Here is a 15,810-nt window from a genome sequence, read left to right on the forward strand (position 1 = left end):
TGTCCTTTAATTGCTCTTTGTGAAACAAATTTAAGGTCAAATTCAGTTAACATCATAACCCACTTAGCTAGACGTCCTGATAAATCAGTTTTAGAGAAAAGATGCTTTAAAGGATCAAATTTTACTATGACATGGACTTCTGAAATTAAAAGATAATGTCTCAATTTCTGAGTCGCAAACACCAAGGCCAAGCATTGTCTTTCTATCGTAGAATATCGGGTCTCATAATCGAGTAAGGTACGACTTATGTAATAAACTGGACATTCCTTACCATCTTTATCATGTTGTGCCAACAATGCTGCGAGAGCATGAGAGGAAGCAGCTGTATACAGAAGGAAGGGTTTAGAAGGTTCGGCAAGTTGAAGAATAGGAGGACTAGCCAAATACACTTTTAAATCTTCAAATGCTTGCTGACAATCCTCATTCCATTGAAAAGTAATATCCTTTTTAAGAAGTTGAGTAAAAGGAAAGGTACGATCCGCAAGCTGAGACACGAACCTACGAATAGCTTGAATCTTTCCTTGTAAGCTTTTAAGTTGAGACACATTTCTAGGAGGTGGCATGTTGACAATAGCATCTATTTTCTTAGTATCCACCTCAATCCCACGATGCGAAACTATGAATCCTAATAGTTTTCCACTATCCACACCAAAAACACATTTTCGGAGATTCAAGCGCATGTGATATTTACGAATTCTTTCAAAGATTTGACGGAGGATTTTAACATGATCCATGCGAAGAAAGGATTTGGCTAAAATATCATCAACATAATCCTCTAAAATCTTATGCATATAATCATGAAAGATAAGGGTCATCGCTCGTTGATAAATTGCACCGACGTTTTTAAGTCCAAAAGGCATCATTATCCAACAAAACGTACCCCAAGGAGTGGTGAAAGCGGTTTTGAATTGATCTTGAGGGTTTATAAAAATTTGATTGTAGCCTGAAAAACCATCCATGAAGGATAACAAGGCATGTCCTGCCGTAAAATCAACTATCATGTCAATGTTTGGAAGAGGGAAATCATCTTTTAAAGAAGCCTTATTTAGATCCCGAAAGTCAGTACACATTCTTATTTTGTTGTCTGGTTTAGCCACAGCGACAATATTTGAAATCCATGGGGAATAGTCAATAGGGCGGATAAATCCAGCCTCCAATAATTTTTCAATCTCAGCCTTAACAAGCAGAGCCACCTTAGGATTCATTTTTTGAATCTTTTGTTTCACGGGCTTAGCATCAGGAACTAAGACAATATTATGAGTAACAATCTTAGGATCTATACCAGGCATGTCAGAATATGTCCAAGCAAAGATCTCGGGGAATTCGTGCAATAGTTCTTCATATTGTTTCTGTTCCTCTTCATCCAAACATTTTCCAATTTTAATAACTTTCTCTTTGTTGCAAGGATCCATCTTAACATCAGTGGTGTCACTTATGAGAAGATTACTTTGTTGAGGAGTATCCTTTAACTGAGGAAATTCTTTCACAATCTCATCGTTATCAATTTCTTTTCCAAAATAGGCTTCAGTGTTCAAACAATAAGGGAGTCCCCTATTGTGATGATAACGAGGAAGAGTGTCATAGGCTCCCAAGAACTCAACTAAAGCATCGTCAGTAGGGAAGATATCCAAAGCACAATCACCCGAAGGATCCTCATCAATATACTCAGGGTGTTGTATTGATAAAGATGTAGAGATAGCATTAACACTAATGCATGGTCTTTTAGAAGCTTTAGTACGTCTGGAGGGATTATAGCCAAGTCCAAAGGCATAATTGTGAAAATTAGTTTCTAGAGGAACTCTTATCCCTTGTTCATGAGCACCACAACCTTTTCCATGATACCCATGCTTAGCAAAAATGCGAAAACCACGACCATAACGATCAGCCATTTCAGGAAGAGAAGGTGGTTTTTCATAAGACAAAGAATCAAACTCTTCATAATTAGAGGTGTGAGGAGAAGAAGTTTGAGAAGCGGCCACAAAATTATTACTCATAGATTCAGGTAAGGTTGATTGATTTTTAGCTTCTTCTTTCTTTTCAACTTTGTGATTTTCAGCTCCTTCCTTCTTTTCAACTTTAATTTCTCTAGAAGGAACCTTATATTCACCTACAAAGGTAGGGTTAAAATCAAGAGATCCCCAATCATCTTCTGCGAGAACCTTCTCAGGATCAAAATCCTTTTTATGTGTAATTTCAAGTCGAGAAGGATCTTCTTCAGGAGTTCCAGACTCATCAAAAGAATTTTGATCATCGAAGAGCGAGGACTCATCGATAGGTTTCTTGTTTAAAGAGTCATCACTAGACGAGGATGGCTTAGAAGAATCTCCTTTAGAATTAGATGTTTGTAGACAGGCTTGAAAATTAGTATCACCTATCAAAGTATATGTCTTATTGTTGTAAACGAATTTAACTTGTCTATGCAATGTAGAGGGGACAGCTTGCATGCTGTGAATCCAAGGCCTCCCTAATAATAAGTTATATGTTAAATTTCCCGGCATAACATGGATAGGAGTAGGCAAAGTAACAGGTCCTACTGTGAGAGGTAAGGTGATGATACCTAATGAAGTCTTAGCCACATTGTCAAAGCCACAAATGGGATGAGAGTCAGGCTCAATAAGAGACGTATCCACATTCATCTTATCCAATAGATTAATGCTACACACATTAAGGCCAGAGCCATTATCTACTAGTGTTCGTCTTATAGCAGTGTCTTTCATGATAACCACAATCATCAAGGGATCATATTGTTGTTGAATTTCACTAGTAGGCAACTCATCTTGGGTAAACACAATTTGAGCTTTAGGATTCATCACAGAGTTAACCAAAGATGCTATATTACTAGATGTATTCGGTGGAGGAACATTCAAATCTTTCAAGGCATCTTGTAACATTCCATGATGAGCGGAAGAAGTTTGAATCAAATCCCAAAGGGATATCTTAGCAGGGGTAGCTTTAAGTTGTTCTATGAGATCATATTCCTTACCCATAACTTGCGAAATACGGGGAGCTTGAGGAAGAATTGGTTGAGGATTAGGAAGAGAGACTGGAATAACAGGAGGAGGATTAGGTTGCCTATTGTTTCTAGTATGATAAGTATGGGCAACCGCATGATAACTCTCTCTAGTTATTTGCTTAGCATAACTATAAGGACTTATAGGTTTTCTTCCTTGCACGGTGATGATTGGTTTATTCGGGGTACGAAAGGAATCATGATCATACCTTCCTTGGACAGTAAGGAGAGGTGATTTAGGAATTTGAAAGGTGGGAGAAGGATAAGCACCTTGGACTTCAAAGAGAGGCTTATTATGTTCATTCAAGTTTATCATGTTAACCAATTTAGAGGTCTTGTTCTTGTTTAAAGATTTCGATAAAGCCACAAAGTCATCAAGAGCATCATCCAACAAAGCATGATCATATCGGTTAAAAGGTTTGTCTTTTGATTCAAAAGGAGACATCTCCTCATAGAGGGGATTATTGAAAACAACCATGTTACTAGTTTCAGGGGAAGAGTGGATAGGAATGTATCCTTGAGATGAATCATTTGACTTATCTTTCTCATCACACCTAAATGGCATAGTAACAAGGTTTATGAGTTTTTGGTAAAATGAAGGTTTGGCATCCTTAGGGTTTAAAAACTCATCTAAAGCTTCATCTAATTCATCTTGGCTATACTCATAATAATCATCGAAAGCATGAACATTTTGCAAATAAAAATCTGACATTTTGAAAAGATTGCATAAAATTTAAACACACAATGCAAAGAAACACACTTTTTTTTTTTCTTTTAAATGAAAATGAAATGAAAACACACTAAATCTAGATCTAGATCTAACAAATGCAATGCAAGAGGAAGCAATGATAGATTCACGTCGGGTTCACCAAAATGTGTAGGGGAAAAAGTGAGACTAGGTTAACATGCCCTAATCCTACCTTTTGACACACATTACGGAATACGAAAGAGCCTAGAGATATCGCACAATTGGCTACTTCTTTTGGTGAAAGAGAGAGCCACGGGATATCTATTAGGATTTCTATTCCCTTGTTGAAATTGTAAGATCAAGTAATGCAAGTTCAAACCCTAATCCCAAAATGCAAGTATAAACTAATAACAAGATTGCAGAATTGAGATTAAACAATGAACAGCTGTAAATACAAGGATGAAATAAGAATGCAGATGCGTACCCGGAGTCAAAATCGGACTGAAAATGTTCGGGACATGGGCGCGGGCGCCACTGTCCTGAAAACTGCACCGGAAACTGTCGTTCTGCACTCTGGAACACTGTCGGAAAGCTATCTGAAAGCTGTCTGTCCGGAGGACCAGGGCGCCCAGCGCCCCTGTCCCAGTCTTCTGCTCTGCAATTTGATACAGAGTGCTGTCTCGACCTTCTCTCTCCGGATCTGTATCCCGCGGCGTCGTCCGAATCTTGAAACCTGCAATGATATCTGAAAAGGGGATATGGGCGGCTATATAGGGGTTTGCCTTAGTCAAACCCCCGCTTCGGTGATTTCCACCTCCACGAATAGCCAAGTTGTTTTGTAAAATGTATTGTATGTGCAGACTTAGTGTGTGTGCAAGGTCCTAAAATTGAAGAAAGCAAACTAGAGCAACCTAGAAAGTAAACCCTAATTGCTTGCAAATGACAATGTAAATGCTCTAAATCAAGATGCAAAGTGATCTAAAGCATGAATAAAGGATATATTGAAGCTTATGCAAAGACATGAAAACAACATGAAATCATACCCAACCCTCAAGGGAGGAGTACAAGCCAATCTTCAGTCGGTAATCTCCTATTGTTCTTCAATGTCTTCCAAGCCCTAAGTGGATGAATGAATTTGATAGATGCTTGATAGAAGGAGGTTGGATGTTGTTGAAGTCTTCAAAGATCTGTTCTTTCGCTGCATATGAGGTTCCTGAAAACAAAAATCGGATCCCTTCAAATGAAGAAAGAGAGCTCTTATGTAGGAAACCCTAGATCGTAAATTCGTATTTTGGCCGACCTAGAGATTGAATATCCCACCAATTTCTTGGGGTTAAGCTTTATTTTATGATTGGATCGTGCTCCCAAAATTTCGGGAAAAATGTCTGGGACCATGTGCACTCCGGGCGCCACGGTCCCGACAACTTTTCACCAAATTTTCAGGGCCGTCGGATATGATGATTTTAGAGAGAATCCCGAAGTTACAGGTGATTTCGAGATGTTTTGACCCCGAAACCAAGCCCCCAAGTTCGAAATAGGACTTAATTAGGGTTTTTGATTAAGTGGTGTATTGGAGGAATAAAATGCGAAGGGCACACTTTAGCGAAAGGGCCCAACTTTATGATGCAAAGGATGACGAAATAGGACCTTAGACCTAATTAATTTGATTAATTAAGTGCTAAAGGAGAAATGCAATGCAGAATGTAAAATGCACTAAGGCGGGTGCTAAACTAGGTGTGAAATTGTACCACCCTAGCGAGTGCGTACAATTTACGACGCTACAATATGTGTGTGTGTGTGTGTGTGTGTGTGTGTGTGTGTGTGTGTGTGTGTGTGTGTGTGTGTGTGTGTGTGTGTGTGTGTGTGTGTGTGTGTGTGTGTGTGTGTGTGTGTGTGTGTGTGACACCATTTTCTTTGATCATGTGATGTGTTATGGATGCATGTTCTATATGTTCTTTCTTTTCTTTATGATGATGCAATGCTTAGATAGATGTATGATGTGAGATGTATCGTGAAAATGAGATGTATGATAATGATAATGATGTGAGATGTATCTTTGAAAATGAGATATATGATTTGATATGCTGTGAGATGTATCTTGAAAATGATATGTATGGTTTAATATGCTGTGAGATGTATCTTGAAAATGAGATATATGATTTGATATGCTGTGAGGTGTATCTTGAAAATGAGATGTATGATTTGATATGCTATGAGATGTATCTTGAAAATGAGATGTATGATTTGATATGCTGTGAGATGTATCTTGAAAATGAGATGTATGATTTGATATGCTGTGAGGTGTATCTTGAAAATGAGATGTATGATTTGATATGTTGTGAGATGTATCTTGAAAATGAGATGTATGATTTGATATGCTATGAGATGTATCTTGAAAATGAGATATATGATTTGATATGCTGTGCAACTAAATGAAAGATTTAAAATGATATGCAACTATTTGTAAAATGATATGCAACTTTTTGTAAAATGATATGCAACTATTTGTAAAATGATATGCAACTATTTGTAAAATGATATGCAACTATTTATTTTTGGAGCATCCTCATTCTGTATTTGTCATCCCGATATAACCATATGTTATTTGCTTTCGATATAGGTATCATCATTGAGCATTGATTTGTTTGGGATATGTTAAAAATTCATACAAGCGCAATGGTATAATTGAACCATCATGACCTGAGAAAAATTTACATGATTTTTGATTTTGCAAGATAGCACAAGCATCAAGGTATAATTGAACCAGGACGACCAAAGTGCGGATTGCGTATAAACAGACAAGATTAAACCATTTGTATGCATAAAGTGGAATCATGTCTTCAGTGATATTCATTGTATCACGTCTTGAGATAAGTATTTACACAGTACAAGTGATCGCCTCTCAGACAGGAGACTAAGAAAATATTGGAGTTTTCCCACGATCTCTAGCTTTGAAGCATTGTTGAGAAAATGCAGAGAATCCAATAATTTTAAAAAGTTCAAAATGCAAAAATAGTCAAGACTTTATGCAATAATGCAATCTTTAGTACTTCAGAAAATCATCCATCGTAGTGTTTTTGTGATTCTTGTTTTAGTGATCCAATGTTTTGTGTTGTGATGGAGTAAGTTTTTGGTTGTTGGATGTGGTGTTTCTGAGTTTTGCAAATAGTCTTGATGTCTTGAACGTGCCGCAAGTGTTGACAATTATTGCCCCTAGCTAAGCGTACCTCTTGATGCAGATGTGCATGGTGATTACCAAGCCATGGTGAGATGTGGTAAAAGGATATATGGATAAACCAGGATAGTGACTACGCTGAGTATGTCCTGAATGGATATGTGCTAGGTGTCGGGTGATGGCCGATAGTACTCTACTATAGGGATATGGATATAGATAAAGGAGTTGTCCTCTCACAATAGCGCCTGTTACCAGGTTTTCACCAGTTGCTTTTATTGTACCTTTTTATTTGCTTTTTCTTGATTTTTCAATTTTTTTGGTTTTTTTTTTACTTTTTCCGTGCATTAGGTTACTCAAGTGTAGTATTTCTTCAGATGAATGTTGTTAGTTGGTTCGTCGAGCACATCTCCTTCTGAAGTTGTAAGTTGATAAGCACCTAATCCATAGACTGATATGACGACATAGGGACCCAACCAGTTAGGTTCAAATTTCCCTTTCTTTTGTCGATCTTGCTGATTTCTTGGATTTTCTTTGAGGACTAGGTCACCAACTTTGAAGTTGCGAGGGATGACCTTGTGATTGTAGCTTATGCACGTGTTGCTGATAGGCTTTGAGATGAGTGTAAGCATGCTGACGTTTCTCATCTAATAGTTCCAGTTCTTGAAGTCGGTTGAGTCGATACTCTTCATCTAGAATTAAGCCTTTTAGGGAGACTCTGAGAGATGGAATTTCTACCTCCAGCGGTAAAATAGCTTCTGATCCATAGACCAGTGAGAAAGGTATTGCTCTTGTAGGTGTACGAATGCTAGTTCTGTATGCCCAAAGTGCTGGATTGAGTTGTACATGCCAATTTTTGCCTGCATCATTTACTGTTTTCTTGAGGATTTTCTATATTGTTTTGATGGATGCTTCTACTTGACCATTCCCTTGGGGGTAGTATGGCGTAGAGAACCGATGTTGTATTTTGAATTATTCACATAGTTCTCAGACATCTTGGTTTTTGAACGGTCGTCCATTATCGGTGATGATGGAACTTGGAATACCATATCTGCAGATCAAATAGTTAAAGATAAAAGACGCTATTTGTTTTCCAATTACTGTGGTCATGGGGACTACTTCTATCCATTTGAAGACGAAGGATGAATTTTGCCGATCAAGTCTAGTCCCCACTGACAAAAGCGCCAGGATGTTGTAAATGGCTGCAGTTCCTGTGCTGGGGCATGTATCAGATTGCCATGAATCTGGCACTTAGGACACTTCTTGGTGAAGTGGTAAGAATCTTTTTCCATTGTAGGCCAGTAGTATCCCATTCTTAGAAGCTTTTTAGCAAGAGTAGTCCCACTTGAATGTGTGCCACAAATACCTTCGTGAAGCTCATGTAAAGCGGAATCAGATTCATTACGATCAAGACAACGAAGAAGAGTACCATCTAGACCTCGATGGTACAAAGTATCAGCAATAAGGGTATACCAAGCACCTTGTCGGATAAAATTACGTTTATAGTTACGGGATGGGTCAATGGGTAGGATGTTGTTTTTTAGATAATCATATATGGGTCCATATAAAAGGGAATCAGAACCGGTTAAGGCATAGACAACATGGGATCCAAAGTGGTCATAGGCTGGGGAGAACAGTTGTTCTACCAGGAACTCGTAACGACTCTGTTGCTCTAGAATTTGTAGTAATGAAGTGATAGTAGCCATGGCATCGGTTGCTTTGTTGTTCAACCTTGGTATTTGCTCGAAGGTGATGTGTACAAAATATTGTTTGAAGTCATCCACCATTCGTTTGTAGGGTAGTAGCTTGTCATCCTTTGTCTAATAATCATTGTTGATTTGATTGATGACTAGTTGTGAATCTCCATAGACCATTAACTCTGTAATTTTCCATTCTACAGCCATCTTGATGCCTATAACCAATGCCTCATATTCAGCCACATTATTTGTGCATGGGAACATAAGCCGATATGATCTTGGTATAGTATGCCCTTCAAGAGTGATGAATAGAATGCCAACACCTAAACCATGTTGCGTGTGGGATCCATCAAAGTATAGGGTCCATTGTGTGGTAGAAATAGCGAGAACATCTCTATCCAGAAATTCAATCTCCATAGTTTGTTTTCCTGGTAGCAGTGCTTCAGCTAGTTGATCTGCAATTGCTTGTCCTTTGATGGCTCTTTGTTCTATGTATTGGATGTCAAATTCACTAAGAATCATGACCCATTTAGCCAACCGGTCGGTAAGAGTTGCCTTGCTGAGTAGATATTTGAGAGGATCAATTTTTGCCACTAGCTTAATTGTATGTGCTAGCATATAATGTCAAAACTTTTGAGATGCGAAGACTACTGTTAGACAAGCCTTTTCAATGAATGTATAGTTGAGTTCATAGCCATTCAATGTCCTACTGATGTAGTATATGGCTCGCTCCTTTCCTTGTTGATCTTCTTGTGCCAACAATGCCCCCCAGTGATATATCTGTTGTTGAGATGTATAGAATAAGTGGCTTTCCTGTCCTTGGTGGTACTAGAACTGGTGGGTTCATCAGATACTATTTGATTTGATAAAAAGATTCTGCACACTTGGGCTCCCATCTGAAAGGTACATTCTTATGGAGTGAATGATTGAATGGTAGACTTTTATCAGCTAGTTGAGCAATGAATCACTTAATTGATTGGAGTCGTCCTTGTAGAGATCTGAGCTGACTGATATTCTTTGGTGGTGGCATCTCCGTAATGGCCTGTACCTTTGCTGGATCCACTTCAATACCTTTAGTTGAGATGATGTAGCCTAGTAACTTGCCTGATGTAACCCCGAAGACACACTTCTTAGGGTTGAGCCTGACTTGGAATTTCTCCAATCGATCAAAGATCTTTGTTAGGATGCTGAGATGTTCTACTTTGGTGAAGGATTTAGCTAGTAGATTGTCCACATAGTCTTCCATGAAGGTATGCATCATGTCATGAAAGATTGTTGTCATTGCTCTTTGATAAGTAGCCCCTGCATTCTTTAAGCCAAATGGCATAACATTCCAACAGTACGTTCCCCAAGGACAGGTAAACGCTGTTTTATCTTGATCCTCTGGGGCTATTTTTATTTGATTATAGCCTGAAAACCGTCCATTAGTGAGAGCATTTCATGGCCCGCTGTGAGGTCTACAATTATGTTGATATTGGCCAGAGGAAAGTCGTCCTTTGGATAGGCTTTGTTGACATCTCTGAAATCAGTGCAGATCCTAATACTGTCGTCTGGTTTTGATACTAGTACTATATTGGAAATCCATTCTGCATAGTCTATGGGTCGGATGAATCCGACATCTAGTAGTTTTTTTAGTTCAGCCTTGACCATGAGTGCCACCTATGGATTCATCTTTCGTAGTTTTTGCTTGACTAGCTTAACTCTTGGAGAGATGGACAAGTGATGCATGATTAAGTGTGGATCAATTCTAGGCATATCTGCATATGACCAAGGAAAGTTAATTTGCTTCTCTTTAAAAAAGATGAGAAATGTCGATCTTTCCTCCTCTGTCAGAGATTCCGCTAGGTGTATGTTTTTGGCTGCTTCGATGGTACCAATGTTGATTAATTGAGTGGGCTCAATCAATATGGGTGATCGCTCATGAAAGTGTTCAGGAAGAGTGTCAAGTCTCCCATCCTTAGGTGCCTTAAAAAGGTTTTCACCCTTAGATGCGTCCTTTATTTTTACTTTTTTGTGATCTAGAGCTGCCATTGACTGGTTTTCAACATCAGATCTTTTATTTGGTTCATTTTTGCGACTGAGAGACTTGGCACTCCCTGGTTTGCAGACATCGTTATGTCATTCACTGGTAGAGCCTGTTTCTGGGTTAACGGTACATAGGTAGTGAATAATAGATTCATCGTCTGAGAAAATTGGTATATCATGTATTTTGGGTTCATCCCAGTCAATGAGGTCAGGAGAGACAAGTGGCAAGGAATCGTTTGGTGGATCAAGTTCTGCCATTGTAAGTGTCAAGACAGAGGTTTCATCGTGATTGGTCTTGGTTTTAAAGAAGTCAAGGATTTCATTGAGGTCTTCGATGGTATCATCTTCCGTATAGACTTGTTCATAATGTTTCTGTTCACTTTCCTTGGCATCATAGATATTCTACGGTCCAAATTCAAGAGGTCTATCTTCTGCATTATGCTCTTCCTGAGAAAGGGATATGGAATCAGTATTGTCAGTGATATCTCCAGTAGCGTTTGACAAGTTACCCCATTCATATTCATTGGAATCAGTCTTTGAGGCATCATCCCAAATTCTATCAGTGTTGTAAATAGGTATGTTGTATGGTGAAAATAGATTTTTGATGATGGATACCAGTTTGATAGTTTTTGCTGATTTGGTGTCGGATCCTGCTTTTACTTTTTGTATTTGTTCATATACTGTGCCTCCTTGGGGAATAATAACAGTATCAGGAGATGATTCTATTAGTTTTTGAGATATTGGTGTTTGGATATGAGCTACTGCTGCAGATATGGCCTTCTTGTGATTGAGAAGCTTTCCTTGATGTTGCTTCTGTTCTTGATGTTCACGTGCCTTGCGGATTATTTCTGTTGACTCAAATAGTGCTTCCTGCCAGGATTCTTCTTTGTACTTCTTCTTTGCTTTCCATTGAGGTTTTGGAGTTATGTGTGGTGTCTTTTTTAATAGGAAAGTGAGTTTACAACCCAATCCTGTTTTGTCTCTACTGAGATGTGAAGGAAGGTCTATGGGTTCAATGACTCCTTTGTGTTTTCCAATAGGTCCTTTACCATCATATCCCATTTGTTGCATGATTAAGTATCCCTTTCCATATAGGTGTGTTGGTAGAACTATGTCCAGAGCAGCTGCTCTGTTATCTTCTTCCTCATCTTTGTATAAACAGCTAAGAATGTCCTTATCTTCTGATTCATGTGCTAGAGTGCCTAGTTGGATGAAGGTACCATCAAATTTGGTGATGGGCTGAGTTACCTGATGTGTTGATGCAGTGGGTAATCCATGATATCTGGGTGATGTTGGTAATTTGGCCAAACACATGGGTTCCAAAGAGTATTCTTCCATACCTTGTTCTCTAATTTGCATTTTCTGCTTGGAATCTCCAGGTAATGATTCGGGCTTTGCCTTCTGTAGATCTGATGTTGAGGATTTCTATTTTTCCTTATTATGGGGAGCCAAACTGTCCTGGGCTGCCCCCATTGCATTACAATGTTGAAATGGATTGTGATCAGCAGATATAGAGACCTCTTATCCGTTATAGGGAAATCTGACACACTGGTGATACGTAGAAGGCATTGCTTGCATTTCATGTATCCAAGGTCGACCTAATAAAATATTGTATGTGAGGTCTATGTCTAAGACCTGACACATAGTATCCTTTTGCACTGGTCCAACTTGAATGGGTAACATCACGGTTCCTTTAGATGACCTTTCCTCATCATCATATGCCTTTATGGTAATCTTTTTATGTGGATCAATAAACTCTTATGAGAAGCCTAATGCATGGATACGTTTTAAGGTACGTGTATTAAGTCCAGCTCCTCCATCTATCAATACTCTTTTTACTCGGTGTTTATAAACGATGACTTCGATATGGAGAGGTGTGTTATGCAGATGACTTAAGGAAGTATTATCATGCTTTGAGAAGGTGAGATTATGAGGCCCTGTCATATGAGCGACCATGACTTGAAATCTATCTACATCCAGATCTTGAGGTACATTGGTTTCCAATAGTGCTTGTTCCAATATGTCTTTGTGTTTTGGCGACAATTTCAGTAATTCTAGTATAGATATTTGAGCCGGAGTTTTGCGTAGTTGGCTGACTAAATCATATTGGATTTTGGTGTAGTGGTTGTCGGTGATGTATGTCCCTTCAAGGCATATTTTTGAGCTCTGGTTGTTACATTGATGGATTCATGATTATGCTGGTCTCAGATTGTGATGACATTCACATGATGGTCTTCAGCTGATATGTGATTGATGGTGTTATTGTAGATGTGGTTGATATGAGATCCACGTGTATCGTTTTAGGTTGAAGCTCCATCTTTGTTGTAGTTTGGAAGAGGATTTTTAAAAGCTCCGTGGTCACCATTTGTTTTGAGACCATCTACTATTAAATCACCTCGATCAATCATGTCTTGAACAATGTTTTTCAATCTCATGCAATCGTTCGTTCAATGACCTTTGTTATGATGAAAATCACAATAGTGTGAATCATTCCACCAAGGTGGTTTGATTTGGGGTTTTTAGTTGCTGATTGCAAGCAAAGAGAGAATCTTGTTTGCCAGGAGCTCTCTAAATGCTAACTCTAGTGATTGTCCCAGTGGTGTGAAGACACATTTTTGGAAATTGTTGGTGTCATCGCGCGAATTGTTATTAGGTCCTTGATTCGTGGTTTTGTTTTGAGTATCGTTGATGTTGTTTGCGTTGGGTTGACCTTGATTGGTATTCAGTGCATATGTGTTAGTGTCTAGGTTAGCACCTTTAGAATTATTTGTAGCTTGAGGATTTCCTGATAATGCGAGTACTGGTTGCTTAGATTTCGGATCATGTGATTCATTACCACCTTCGTTTTTGTTTCGAGTCCAGAATCTAGACTTGTCTAAGTTGTTGTTGTTTTGGTTATTGTAGTTTGATGAATTTTTTCTTCTTTGAAGAATTTGAGCGTTCCCTTTTTGACACATGCCTCTTCTACTTGAATGTCATTTTCAATCAATTTAGCAAAAGACGGTATGCATTGGAGCTTGAGCCTGTAACTCATCTCACCATTCAAGTTGTCAATGAAAATTTCCATTTTCTCCTTTTCAAGAATGTCTCGAGGATATCGTGAAACCATACATCACCAGCGATGAAGGAATATCATGAATGTTTCATTGTTTTTCTATTTGGTGTTGCAGACGTCTAGCATGGTTATAGCATGTTGAATGTTATAGGAATGTCGTGTTATGATCTTGTTAACCAATTCATCAAATGATCCAACAGGAGGTGTAATTTTGGATAACCATTCCATTGTTTGTCCTCCCAAGCTTCTTGGGAACAACCTCATTAGATAGGTGTCATCATGAGCAAATTCAAGACTCATGGTACAAAATTCTCTGACATGATCATGAGGATCGCTTTTCCCATTGTATTTGTCAAATTTAGGCACGTTTGAGTTTGGAGGAAAAGGGATCATGTGCAATCTTTTGTCAAAGGGATAAGGACAAATTTCGTTTAAAGAGTACTGCACTATTGTCCCTTGTTGCATGTCTTGCATTTGTCTTTGTACCATTTGTATTTGTTGAGTAAGGGCAACCAAAGGTGCATTGTTTTGCCGAGGGAAGAGTTCTTCCCTTATATTAATCCTTGGTTGAAATGGTGTATGGAACAGTATGTTTTGCTCGGGGATATTTTGTCTTGGTGTATGTTGCTCCGGCATGTTTTGTTCGGGGATATCTTGTTCAGGGTCGCGTGCTTCCCCCTCTTGTTGTCGTTCTTGATATTCGTAATGTTGAGGTCTCGTTCTCAATACATATGTGTCAAAGTCTTCAGGGAGTTTGACCCCTTTTCTTGTGAGCATGAGCAAGTATTTTTCCTTGTCATTTTCCATGAGCCTTTCTACAAGTTTTTGGAATGAAGCACTTTCTTGGCATTACTGAAGAAGTTCTTTAGAAATTTCAATATCCTCTAGGTGTGGACCTTCAAAAGGATTTGATAACCTTCGATTCATACTGGATTCTGCTTGTGCCTCGCTTTGTTTGTTTTGTTGAGAGCGAGTAACAGGCATTTTAGTAGAAACTTTCTATGACGAAGGGGACAAAATCCTCTTCGATATGTTGTTCGGGGGTTGGTGGTTCAAGTCGGGGTGTGTTGTAAGTGATACACTCATCGGGCAAGAATGTCGGATTGATCTTTCCTCCACGGTTTATGATTTGATTAAATGCGGATTTTTGACAATATACCCTAGTCTTTAAAGGCTCTTTGTCAAATTTGTTGGATTTGTTTTGGATAGAAAGTTTAATGTGATGAAGGAATATTCAATGAGATTTGAAGAGTTGACGATTGATGTATAAAAATTATTTCTTTTGATAAATTTGAAAAAACTAGGTTGTTGTTTCTTCAACGTGGTGTTACGATAAATATTCTTTCTTCTCAGAATATGGGGATTAGTCATGCATAAGTGATCAATGGTTTCCTTTGAATTGTTTTGGATTCAGTTGATCTTACTTTGAAAATTCAAGTTTTTACTTTATCAAAGTGAAGGTTTAGATGCCCCTTCACAACAAAGCATGTCAAATGATATGGATAAAGTCTCCCGATATGGAAACCTGATTTGACAACCTGAGGTTTTAAGCAAGTGATTTTGAGATAAAATTCGTGAGATGATAAAGGACCCTTTTGCTACTTATGATGATGTTTCTTGATTTTGATAGGATAGATATGTTTTATCGTGCGATCAGTTTTGAATTTTTACAACTTTTGTTTGACACAAATTTTGCTCAAGAAATAGTTCTTAAAGTTCTGTTTTTGCTACTCTGTTTTGATGAAAAATGATGTTGATGGAAAGAGGTCTCCAATAATGTTTTCAAAATTTTCAAAATTCCTTACTGTTTTGCCCCCTGTTTTTTCTAGTTTTGGTCACACGCTAAAACAGAGACAAGATGCGCTACCAAAATTACTTCATGCGCTAAATAAAAGACCACACGGCTAAGCTGCCCCTAGCCACGTGCTAAAGTTTTTTTGACTGTTAAAATTTGTTTTCTGTCTGGCTCGAAAAGTTATGCGCTAATATGGGTCTGCTACGCGCTAACTGTTAAACCCTACACGCTAAAGTTTGACTCTACGTGCTAAGCTGATGCTTCAACGCGCTAGGTTGTTTTCCGGATACGCTAACTGTTTAACACTATTTTGAAATTTTGGAAGAATGCTACTATTTTAACTGGACGCGCTAATTTGATGTTCTGAT

This window comes from Cryptomeria japonica, chromosome 5 (assembly GCF_030272615.1).
Source record: "Cryptomeria japonica chromosome 5, Sugi_1.0, whole genome shotgun sequence".
Classification (NCBI taxonomy): Eukaryota; Viridiplantae; Streptophyta; class Pinopsida; order Cupressales; family Cupressaceae; genus Cryptomeria; species Cryptomeria japonica.